This window comes from Trachypithecus francoisi, unplaced genomic scaffold, assembly GCF_009764315.1.
Source record: "Trachypithecus francoisi isolate TF-2019V2 unplaced genomic scaffold, Tfra_2.0 Lachesis_group20, whole genome shotgun sequence".
NCBI lineage: Eukaryota > Metazoa > Chordata > Mammalia > Primates > Cercopithecidae > Trachypithecus > Trachypithecus francoisi.
Window position 1 is genome coordinate 70,644,447 of NW_022681466.1, and position 11,018 is coordinate 70,655,464.

Sequence of the window (11,018 nt, forward strand, 5' to 3'; positions counted from 1 at the left end):
GTGAGCCGAGATCCGGCCACTGCACTCCAGCCTGGGCGACAGAGCGAGACTCCGTCTCAAAAAAAAAAGAAGCTAAAAAGCAATAGAGCCAGGATTCACATCCAAGCCTGTCTGATTCTAAAACCAGTGTTTTTGGCTGGGCACGATGGCACATGTCTGTAATCCTAGCACTTTGCGAGGCTGAGGTGGGCAGATCACCTGAGGTTAGGAGTTCGAGCCCAGCCTGGACAACATGGTGAAACCCCATCTCTACAAAAGTACAAAAATTAGCCGGGCATGATAGCAGATGCCCGTAATCCCAGCTACTCGGGAGTCTGAGTCAGGAGAGCTGCACCATTGCACTCTAGCTGGGCAACAGAGCAGAGTGCAGTGGAATGCTCTCAGCTCACTGCAACCTCCACCCCCCAGGTTCAAGTGATTCTCTTGCCGCAGCCTCCCAGGTAGCTGGGATTACAGGTGCCTGCCACCACGCCCAGCTAAATTTTACATTTTTAGTAGAGCTGGGATTACAGTCGTGAGCCACAGTGCCCAGCCCCAAGTTTGATATAAATATCTGAAATCAGAGGATATGTTTTGATGGTCAGGAGGTGGTGCTTGCTTCTTAGTACCAATAGAGCTGGCTGGGTCCACCTGTTCTTTGCGCTGGTCTCAGTTTACCTAGATTTAGCAGGCACTACTTTTTTTTTTTTTTGAGACGGAGTCTGGCTCTGTCGCCCGGGCTGGAGTGCAGTGGCCGGATCTCAGCTCACTGCAAGCTCCGCCTCCCGGGTTCACGCCATTCTCCAGCCTCAGCCTCCCGAGTAGCTGGGACTACAGGCGCCCGCCACCTCGCCCGGCTAGTTTTTTGTATTTTTTTTTTAGTAGAGACGGGGTTTCACGGGGTTAGCCAGGATGGTCTCGATCTCCTGACCTCGTGATCCGCCCGCCTCGGCCTCCCAAAGTACTGGGATTACAGGCTTGAGCCACCACGCCCGGCCCAGGCACTACTTTTTCTGTCTGCAAGTCTGTGTGTGCCCTGCCCTCTAGCGGTACTGGGGTTACACTGCAACAGTGACCTTGCCTGTACCTGATTTTACCTCTTGAAATTCTTTTTTTTTTTTTTTTTTTTTTTTTTTGAGACGGAGTCTTGCTCTGTCGCCCAGGCTGGAGTGCAGTGGCCGGATCTCAGCTCACTGCAAGCTCCGCCTCCCGGGTTTACGCCATTCTGCTGCCTCAGCCTCCGGAGTAGCTGGGACTACAGGCGCCCGCCACCTCGCCCGGCTAGTTTTTTGTATTTTTAGTAGAGATGGGGTTTCACCGTGTTAGCCAGGATGGTCTCGATCTCCTGACCTTGTGATCCGCCCGTCTCGGCCTCCCAAAGTGCTGGGATTACAGGCTTGAGCCACCGCGCCCGGCCTGCATCTAAATTTTTAACGAGTACCCCAGGTAGGCCGGGCGCGGTGGCTCAAGCCTGTAATCCCAGCACTTTGGGAGGCCGGGACGGGTGGATCACGAGGTCAGGAGATCGAGACCATCCTGGCTAACACGGTGAAACTCCGTCTCTACTAAAAAATACAAAAAACTAGCCGGGCGCGGTGGCGGCGCCTGTAGTCCCAGCTACTCGGGAGGCTGAGGCAGGAGAATGGCGTAAACCCGGGAGGCGGAGCTTGCAGTGAGCCGAGATCCGGCCACAGCACTCCAGCCCGGGCGACAGAGCAAGACTCCGTCTCAAAAAAAAAAAAGTACCCCAGGTAATTCTGATGCAGCGAACTTCAGGCTACATCTTCAGAAGTAAAGTCTGTAACAGCTTTCTTCTCTTCCGAATTTCCCTCTCATTGCCCCCGGTAAGCGTTTTCCCTGAATCCCAATGCAAGCACCTTTGGGCTTTGGGGAATCTCAGACCAAACTAGCCACTCCCCTTGGCCAATCTCAGTATTGGGTTTCCAGGAGGTTATGTCTTGGATAGTCAGGGACAGAGGCTGCAGTTGCCCCAGCAGTCAGCCCATGTTGAGTGCAGCCAGTTCTTGCTAATCTGGCAGGGAGAAAACTAAAGGAAGCTCCACCACTTAGGCCACCCACTGCGGACCAGTGTGGCAGGTACTATGCTAGGTGTTTTCTAATTAACTTTGTTTTTCATCTTTTTTCTTTTTTTTTGAGATGGAGTCACATTCTGTCACCTAGGCTGGAGTGCAGTGGCGCTATCTTGGCTCACTGCAACCTCTGCCTCGGCCTCCTGAGTAGCTGGGACCACAGATGTGCACCACCACACCTGGCTAATTTTTTGTATTTTGGGTAGAGCTAGGGTTTCACCATGTTGCCCAGGCTGGTCTCAAACTCCTGAGCTCAAGCAGTCTGCCTGCCTCAGCCTCCCAAAGTGCTACGATTACAGGTGTGAGCCACCTCGCTGGGCCATTTTTTATTTTTTATTTATTTTTTTAAGAGACAGGGTCTTGCCATGTTGCCCAGGCTGGTCTTGAACTCCTAGGCTCAAAGTGATCCACCTGCTTCGGCCTCCCAAAGTGCTGGGATTACAGGTATGAGCCACTGCACCTGGCCAAATTTTGAATTTTTAAAAAATGTTTAAATTGTTGAAATCCCTACAACAAACCTTGAATTCCTTATTCACCGTATGTTGTAGGTGAGGGGAAATTATCTGTAACAATTTCACAGCTAGTAAGAGCTAGAATTTGAATCTAAGTGTGTCTAACTCAGTAGTTCTCAGCTGGAGGAGATTTTGGCCCCTAGGAGACAGTTAGTAACGTCTGCAGATACTTTTGGCTGTCAAAACTGGGAGCTGGGGGTGGGTGAGTGTTGCCACTGACATCTAGCACAGAGGCCAGGGAGCACGTAGATGTCCTACCGTGCATCCAGTAGCCCTCCCACAAGAAATTATTCTACTTCAAATGCCAGTGGGTGCTGAGGTGAAGAAACCCTGGACTCGAAGCCTGTGCTTCTCGCCTTGGGGGTGGGGTCAATGTTCAGAACAAAATGGAAAAGGTTCACCCCAAGGGCCATGAGCGGGAAAGGGATGGGATTTCTATGCTCAGGATAATGGAGAATAAGGGCCGCTGGTGAGGCTTCGTTTTCTTCCACGTTTGGCCAGGGCCCTGCTCAATTTCTCCCGGCCTTGCCAAGTCAGTCCTAGGACTTCACACTAAGCTTGTCCTGGAGTGACCCTGACTCCCAATTCAGGATCAGGGCAAAATATTTACCTGGGTATTCCTGCAGCACTTCTCAACCAAAGATGCTGGCTTTTGGGGCCAACGTGTCCCACCTACAGCCCTTGAGCAATTAGGACCCTTGCTGTGGGGGGTGGCCATGTGGGCAGGGCACTGCTGAAAGCCAAAAATGGAGCAGCCCAGGGACCAGGTGGCAGCTGAGAAGAGTTAGGAGTGGAGTGAATGTGGCAGGGCACAGTGGCTCACACCTGTAATCCCAGCACTTTGGGAGGCTAAGGCAGGTGGATCACCTGAGGTCAGGAGTTCGAGACCAGCCTGCCCAACATGGTGAAACCCTATCTCTACTAAAAATACAAAAATTAGCCGGGAATCGTGGTGCATGCCTGTAGTCCCAGCTACTCGGGAGGCTGAAGGAGGAGAATCGCTTGAACCCGGGAGGTGAAGGTTGCAGTGAGCCAAGATAGCGTCACTGCACTCCAGCCTGGGCAACAGAACGAGACTCCGTCTCAAAAATAATAATAATAATAAATAAAATAGGCCGGGCGCGGTGGCTCACGCCTGTAATCCCAGCACTTTGGAAAGCCAAGGTGGGTGGATCACGAGGTCAGGAGATCGAGACCATCCTGGCTAACACGGTGAAACCCCGTCTCTACTAAAAATACAAAAAAATTAGCCGGGCGTGGTGGCGGGCGCCTGTAGTCCCAGCTACTCGGGAGACTGAGGCAGGAGAATAGCGTGAACTCCGGAGGTGTTTGCGCAGTGAGCCGAGATTGCGCCATTCCATTTCAGCCTGGGCGATAGAGCGAGACTCTGTCTCTAAATAAATAAATAAATATAATAAGTGGAGTACATGGGCAAAACCAGGAGGATCCCATCAGCAGGCAAGCCTGTCCACGGAGGAATAGGGCAACATGAGTAGGAAGCAGGGGGCGGCTGGCCTGGGAAGCAGCGTTCTGAATCGCAAGTTTGCTTCCCATAGCCATTCCTCCTCCCCAGGCTTGGTCCTCGGGTTCACTATACCCTCCCCGGCGCCAGCCACCATTCTGGACCTCCCCAGTACTGGCCTCCCCCTAGACCAGGGAGGATCTAGACCAGAGAGTCTGAATTGACTCTGCTAACAGGAAATACCTCTTTCCCAGCCCAGAGCCTCTGAAGAACTAAGGAGTAGAGCGGGGTTCGGGTTGGGGTTGGGGGGAGACAGTCTTGGAGTGATGGGGGAAAAGAAAGATCATACAATCACATCCCCCATGTTCTTTCCTTCACCACCCATGGGGGTGGATAGGGGGATGGAGGAGGGTAAGCAAGGAGGAGGATGTGGTAACAGTTGATTCGTCCCCTGAGGTCACACTTTCCAACAATCAGCTGTTACTGGGGCGCAAGGCAGGAAGTTTCCTTAAAGGCGCAATGTCCTGAACACAGGCTCAGAATTCTGGAGCTCCAAGGAACCTTATCAATTACCTGATGGAGAGCGTATTTAACAGAGGGAAGGATCTCGCCCTCCAGGCTCGTCTCTCCTGCTCAGTTACTCTCAGCCCTTATTTGGAGCTGAAGGAAAAGGCATGGATTTCAGTCCACACGTTCCTCTTTCTGGGGCTTGCGCGGAGTGATAAGGTGGGGTAGGCTTGCCCCTTTAAAAAAGCCGACCAACAGCTTTTGCCAAGTCATTGGGTTCAGTTCAGTTTTTGCCCATCCCCCGCTCATCTAGACTCTGATTGGCCCCTGGGGAAGGAGCAGTCTGCTCATTGGTCTCCACCCTCGAAATCTCTTCCCTAAGTAGGCCTGAGTCAGTGAAGAGCTTTGGAGGGCGGGACTGAATGGGGGTTAATCAGAGGATGCGATTGCTGACCATTTGCACTTTGGCATGGCCCATCCCCTAATTTCTGACCAGAAGCCCTCCCTGTACCCTAAGGTGAGGACTGTGCTATGAATCTTTTGTTAGAAAGCTACCTCTTGGGAGGCTCTGGGGGCTCTTCTGGGACTGGGAAGAGACATCCAAGAAAAAAGCCTCCTCTGGTTAGGAAGGGTCCCCAGGAGGAGTGGGCTGGGTCTCTCCAGTGAAAGCTGGGCTGGGCGAGGTGAGCATCCTCCCTCCTCCAAAAGCCCTCGAGAGCTCTCCAACGGCAGCCTCTGCTACACTGGGGGCTGATGCTCTGTCCACTCCTGCGCCTTGGACCGCGCCACCTTTCCTTAAAGAGCTATAGCGTCCCGCCGAGGCTGGCGAGTCAGTTTGGGAGATGTCTAAAAGAAGCACTCACGGCTCCAACAAGGAGGGGCTGTCGCCCTTTAAGGACTTCCCTGGGTCGGATTCCGAGCTCAGTTTAAAAATGCCAACTCACAGAGCGCACTGGGTTCTGGGAAGGAGGGTATGGGGCTGAGAACTACACGGACCAGCGTGCATTGCAAACGCAGACGCCGTGACTTTCGCCTGCTCTTTAGGACTCTCGTTTGACGTAGCGCTTTTCTAAGCGAGTCGCTGACGCGAAGGGCTGGGCCACGCCTTTCCGTCTATTGGCCGGCTTGTGAGTGGGTGGGCGTGGCTTGGTGCAATTCCGCCCGGCAAAAGGGTGGTCTCCTTGCCAATCAGAGCCAGGGCGCCTGGAGAGGCGGGACCGGGGCGAGGCCCCGGCGCCCCCGGGTGGGCGTGGCCACGTTGCCCAGCAGTGGGCGGTGATTGGCCCCGGGCGGTGCATTCGCAGCTCGTGCGTCACGACGCCGCCAGCTGATCGGAGCCTGGAGCCGGTGTGTGCTGGGCGCGGAGAAGAGACAGCGCCGCCGGCCGTGGGGAGAGGACGCAGTGGTTTGTTCCCCTCTGCGCAGCAACCCCCACACCCAGCACCAGGTGGGTGTGAGCTGGCCACCCGGTCACGCAGCGGGGAGCCGCGGTAACGGGATGGAGGGTGAAAGTGGGGTCCGGGCGGCCACACCCTGCCCTTCCGGGGAGGAGAGAGGGGGCGGCGGGGGCAGGGGCGCTTCGGGAAGAGGGGCCTGGACTGGCCGGGTTAGTGTGTCAGGAGCTCTGAGGAAAGAGTCCGGGACGGAAGTCGTGGCAGAAAGGCTGGCGGAGTGGCGGGGTGGGGGGAGCCGAGGGGCCGGAGGGCCGGGGGCGGCTCACCCGGCGGCCCCCGGTCTGAGGATACAGGGGTCGGCCATCTAGCCTGGGGAGGTTCTGGACCCCCCGAGCGGGCGGCGGGGAGGTGCTTTGCCTCTGTCGGCGTTCACTGGGTCAGAGCCAGTTCAGCGCCAGTTCAGCGCCCTGGCAGGGAAGGGGTCGCTGGGCGGGCCGGCCCCTCCTCTCCTTCCCTCCAGGGGATGTTATGTAAGGGGGGAGGGGAGCGGAGTAGGGGGCGGCGGTGCCGGGGCCTTATGCAACCCAAAGGTTAGGGTTTCACCGCGGTTGGGCGGGGGAAAGAGGGCAAGAGGAGGGCCTGGAAACTCTAACCCCCCCTCCCCAGACTAACTGGCCGTCTTGGGCCGAGAGAAGGTCACCTCTGCACCTCCCCCCAGCCTGTCCGGTTGTGAGGCCCCTAGCCCAGGCCTGGCCCTGACTGCCTGGGAAGCCGGCTGGCTGGGTGGGGCGCCTGGGTTAGTCATCACTGGGCTCCCTCTCTCCCCACCTCCCGGCCAACTCTTGGCCCCTCCCCATGGCCTCCGGCGAGGCTGTCCCCCCACCTCCCTCCGGCCCTGGTTCCAGCCTCCAACTCCTTTGGCCTGTCATCCTGGCTGTCAGACTGGGCTAGGAGCTGTCAGAGTGCCAGAGGGTTGATGGAGCAGCTGGTCAGAGGGTCAGTGCCCTGGGCCCACCCCGCCCTGCAGCCAAGGGCACCTGCTTGGCATAGACTCTCAGCAGCTGCTGAGTCCTCTGAGTTGAACAGAGCTATCTCAGACAGAGGAAGGTCGGACGGAGTTGGACTGGTCACCCAGGGGAAGGAAGATACACAAAGTTCATGCCTCCCAAGAGGGTTTCGGAATTTGAACCGCACCCCGTATCCCCCAATCTTTCTTACCCTCTGTGTATAGAAATTCCAAGGCAAGACCGCCTTGGCCCCTCAGCCTGGCGTGGGCCATGCCCTTGGACTGAGTGTCAGCGCAGACCCGCCCTCCCCAGCTCACATCCCCCGAGCCTGCCACGCCCCCAGCCCCCTCCCTGGGCCATGCTGCAGGGCCCGGCTTTTCCTGCTGATTCATGCGTTGGAACTGTGGGGGCGGGGCTTAGAACTTGGAACAAAGTTCAGACATGGAGGGGCCGGCAGACAGCCTGGAATTCATACCAGATGTACCCGGAATGCGCAAGCGGAATGCCTGGCATCTGAGAGTCCTGGGGAAGCTGCCCAGCCACCCTGCTCATACCTCCCTCCCCTCCAGCCTGTGGTCCCCTGCCTGCCCCTCACAGCCCCAGCCACCCTGCCCACACCTCCCTCCTCTCCAGCCTGTGGTCCCCTGTCCGCCCCTCACAGCCCCGGGGCCTCTGCTGACCTTCTTTCAAACGCTAGGCCTCCTCCCTTCCTCACTCTTCCCCAATCCAGGCCCCCAGAACTCTCCTTCCAGCTGAACTCCCTGGGAACAAGTCATTTGGGCTGATGACTGAACTCATATTTCTGGACCTGAGGTACCACACTTCTAGTACCTGCGTGCTGGTGGGGTGTGTCCAGGGTCTCGGGCTCTGCCCTGTCTGAATGCTGAGGAGGCTGGGCCCCGGGGGCTGCTAGGGCAGGGGTGGGTGAGAGCAGGACTGGGTTTCTCTAGACTCCAGTTCTGGAAAGAAGAGTAAGAGAAGTCTGTTGACAGCTGCCTCTTGCTGCTCACTGAAGCTAACAGCTTCTGCAGGCCCAAGTCAGAGCTACAACCCTTCATTAGAATCTCAAAGGTCTACTGGGGCAGGACCCTGATGGCCAGTGAGTGGGTCAGCATTGCAGCAACATGCCCTGCTCAGATCTTTCCCATTTTCCCTCCCTTTCCCCTAGGAGCCTGTTCCTCTCACACCCTCACCTGGCTGAGCCGCAGTAGTTCTTCAGTGGCAAGCTTTATGTCCTGACCCAGCTAAAGCTGCCAGTTGAAGAACTGTTGCCCTCTGCCCCTGGCTTCGAGGAGGAGGAGGAGCTGCTTTCCCCGTCATCTGGAAGGTGACAGAAACGGGCTGGGAAGGTCCGAACAGCAGGGTTGATGATACGTTTTGGGAAAGCTGGATAGCCTTTGCCCAGATTGGCCCAGCAAGGAGCGGTTTTAGATTAGAGACACTGGCTGAATTGAGGAGTAGAAGGCTCAAGCAACCCAAGGTTAGTTGGTCTTTGTGTGACAGTGGGAAGAAGTGGAGATAACACTGTGTCTCTCCGACTTCCTTCTTGACCCTCCTTCCGTATCTCTCATTCTTCCCCACTGGCCTTTCCCGATGAGGTCCAAAAGTAAGCTCACTGTTCAAGGAAAAGTGTCCCTAAAACCCGGGTGTGAGGAGTCATCCTTCTGCTCTTATTTTTCCCTGCATTTCCTCAGGCTGGCCCCGACTCTCGGTTGCTGGCCACTTACTGGGTCTGAGACCCTTAGACCTCCTGTCAGTTTCTCCACCTGTGAGACGGGCAGCCAGACAGATGAGTGTACATGAGGGAGTCAGAAGCCCACTTAGTCGACTCAGAACCTGGGCTCTCCCGCCGCTGTGGGTGGGAACACAACACCTTTTCACATAAGCTGTTGTCCCTCCCCCATCCCTGACACCATCATCCGGGAGCTGGGCGGGGTAATGGGAAGCTGGAGGAGGGGGTTAGAGTTAGACCAATGCAAGGAGCTAGTAAGAGCTCGCCTCTCCACGATGTCCCCCCATGCAAGGGTGGCCCAAGGCCTCCCCTGACATCCAAAGCAGGACAGCAGCCCCTTGGTGGGATTCTAACTGCCGCTGCCCTGTTTCTTTCCTCACTTTGCTTTCCAAGGTGGTATGTGATCCCCAGCTCAGGCCTGGGCAGACAGGAAATTCTCCCCTGCAGCAAGCAGGGGAGGTGGGTTGTGGGATGTGACCTCCTTCTGGATGTCAGGCAGTATAAACCTGCCCCCTCCAGCCCTGATCCATTCTCACCCAGCGGCTACAGGAAGCTGTCTTTTCGATTTGGTGGGAGGAGATGTGCAGGGAGCTGTATCTTATCCTCTGCTTGTGAAAAACTCAAGGATGTGGAGAAGAGTAGACTGTGGAACCCTGCCTTTCTGCAGCCAAGCTGAGTGGGACAGTGGTAGAGAGGAGGGGATAGACGCATAGGCTGCAACAAAGGCCACTCTGTTCCTGGACACTGCCTCCGTCCTTCCTTCTTGCTTCACTGGCCACAGCGTCTCCCTCCAGCCCTCACATGTGCCTCTGCCATCTTCACCCATCATGGAGCAGAGGTGAGGAAAGGGAGCCTGGGAATGCGGAGACCAGTGAAGGACCAGGCCTGGAGAGCACAGGGTCCTACCTGGGCATCCAACAGAGGAGCCCGTAAAGGCCAGGAGCACCCCGAAAGGAGGGAGGACAGCCAGCCTCCATCGACGGCAAGCCTCCAGCCCTCTCCTCTGATCACCATTTCTCTCCAGGCCTTCTGCCTCCAAGATGTGGCACCATAGTGCAATGCCCTGTGGCTTCACCGTCCTACTTCCACCTCTGCCCAGCCTGTAATGTTTATGTAAGCAGCCTCAAGGACCAAGAGCCATCTGCGAAAGGACATGCACAGGAAATTCATAAAAGAAATCGGAATGGATAAAACCATGAAAAAAATGTATGCTTCATTAGTAATTAAAGAAACGCAAATAGAGCCGAAAGCATTTTTCCCTTAGCAAACCATAACAGAAAAAAATAAGACCCAATATTGGCAAAGAGACTACTGAAATGACATTGCCATACATTGCACGTGGGAGTATACATCGTATACATCGGTGCAGGCTTCCTGGATGGCAGTTGGGTAATATGTGTCATGTAGCCTAAAAGCTCCACGTCCTTTGACCTATGAATTCTATCTTTGGGAATTTATCCTAAGAAAATAATTAAGGATTCAGTTAGTGATAAGATGTTCATCCCAGCTTTGCAATGGAGAAAAATGGGAAGCAATGGTTTGGTTGGGAATTCATTCCTTTTCTGCTGTAATGAAAGTTTGCAGTAGGGGATTTTGCTTAAGGAAATTATTATATCTCCATCCAGATGGTGGGGTACTGCACAGACATTAAAAGTCATGTAAAAGAACATCTGACTGAAAGAAAAATACTCCTTGAATATTAAAAGGTCGTAAAAATAGTGCATGTTATGTGTTCTCAATTTTGTCTTTTAAAGTATGGGTGTATACTTGTATACGTAGAGCAGATAAAAAAGACGGAAGGCATGCTAAAAAATGTTTAGTGGTTATCTTTGGATGGTGGAACAAAGTCACTGAAATTTTCATCTTTAGTTTTTCTGTGATTTCCAAATTTTCTACATTAATTGTGTATTACTTTCCTATAATAAATATAATTTAAGAGATTGGTGTTATTATTTAAACCTTGGGAGAAGTGGGGGTAGAAGAATGAAGGGAAGACCTCAGCTTTTTGGTGAGAAGGTTTGGTTGGGACGCCTCTTCGTTTATGAACTTAATTCTTTGAAGTAGCTGGAATCCTTCCTCTCAGCCTGCAGGAAACAGCTCTGAATTGCTGACTGTCTGCCAGCTGAAGAGGTGTGGAGTGGAGTAAGGTGGAAGGAAAGCAGTGCAAACCTGGGGCTCTTCAGGTGGTGAGGGGCTGGGGGAGGCTTTTCCTTTTAAGGCTGGAGGGTTCTAGAATCCTAACAGCCCTGCTACTGAGAGCAGGAGAGGTCTGTTTTTCTCTTCTGACTGTCCCAGCCTTGAAGGGACCCTGTGTTACCTTTCCTTGCCCTTGGAT

General features: G+C 54.5%; 1 long non-coding RNA gene across 1 annotated transcript; it reads left to right on the forward strand.

Moving 5' to 3' along the window:
- The first annotated feature begins 4,929 nt into the window (after positions 1-4,929).
- On the forward strand, positions 4,930-10,621 carry LOC117067950. The gene is made up of 4 exons (XR_004430906.1): positions 4,930-5,067; positions 5,855-5,997; positions 7,682-7,764; positions 8,120-10,621. It is a non-coding gene; the product is annotated as an uncharacterized LOC117067950 (long non-coding RNA).
- The last annotated feature ends 397 nt before the right edge of the window (positions 10,622-11,018 follow it).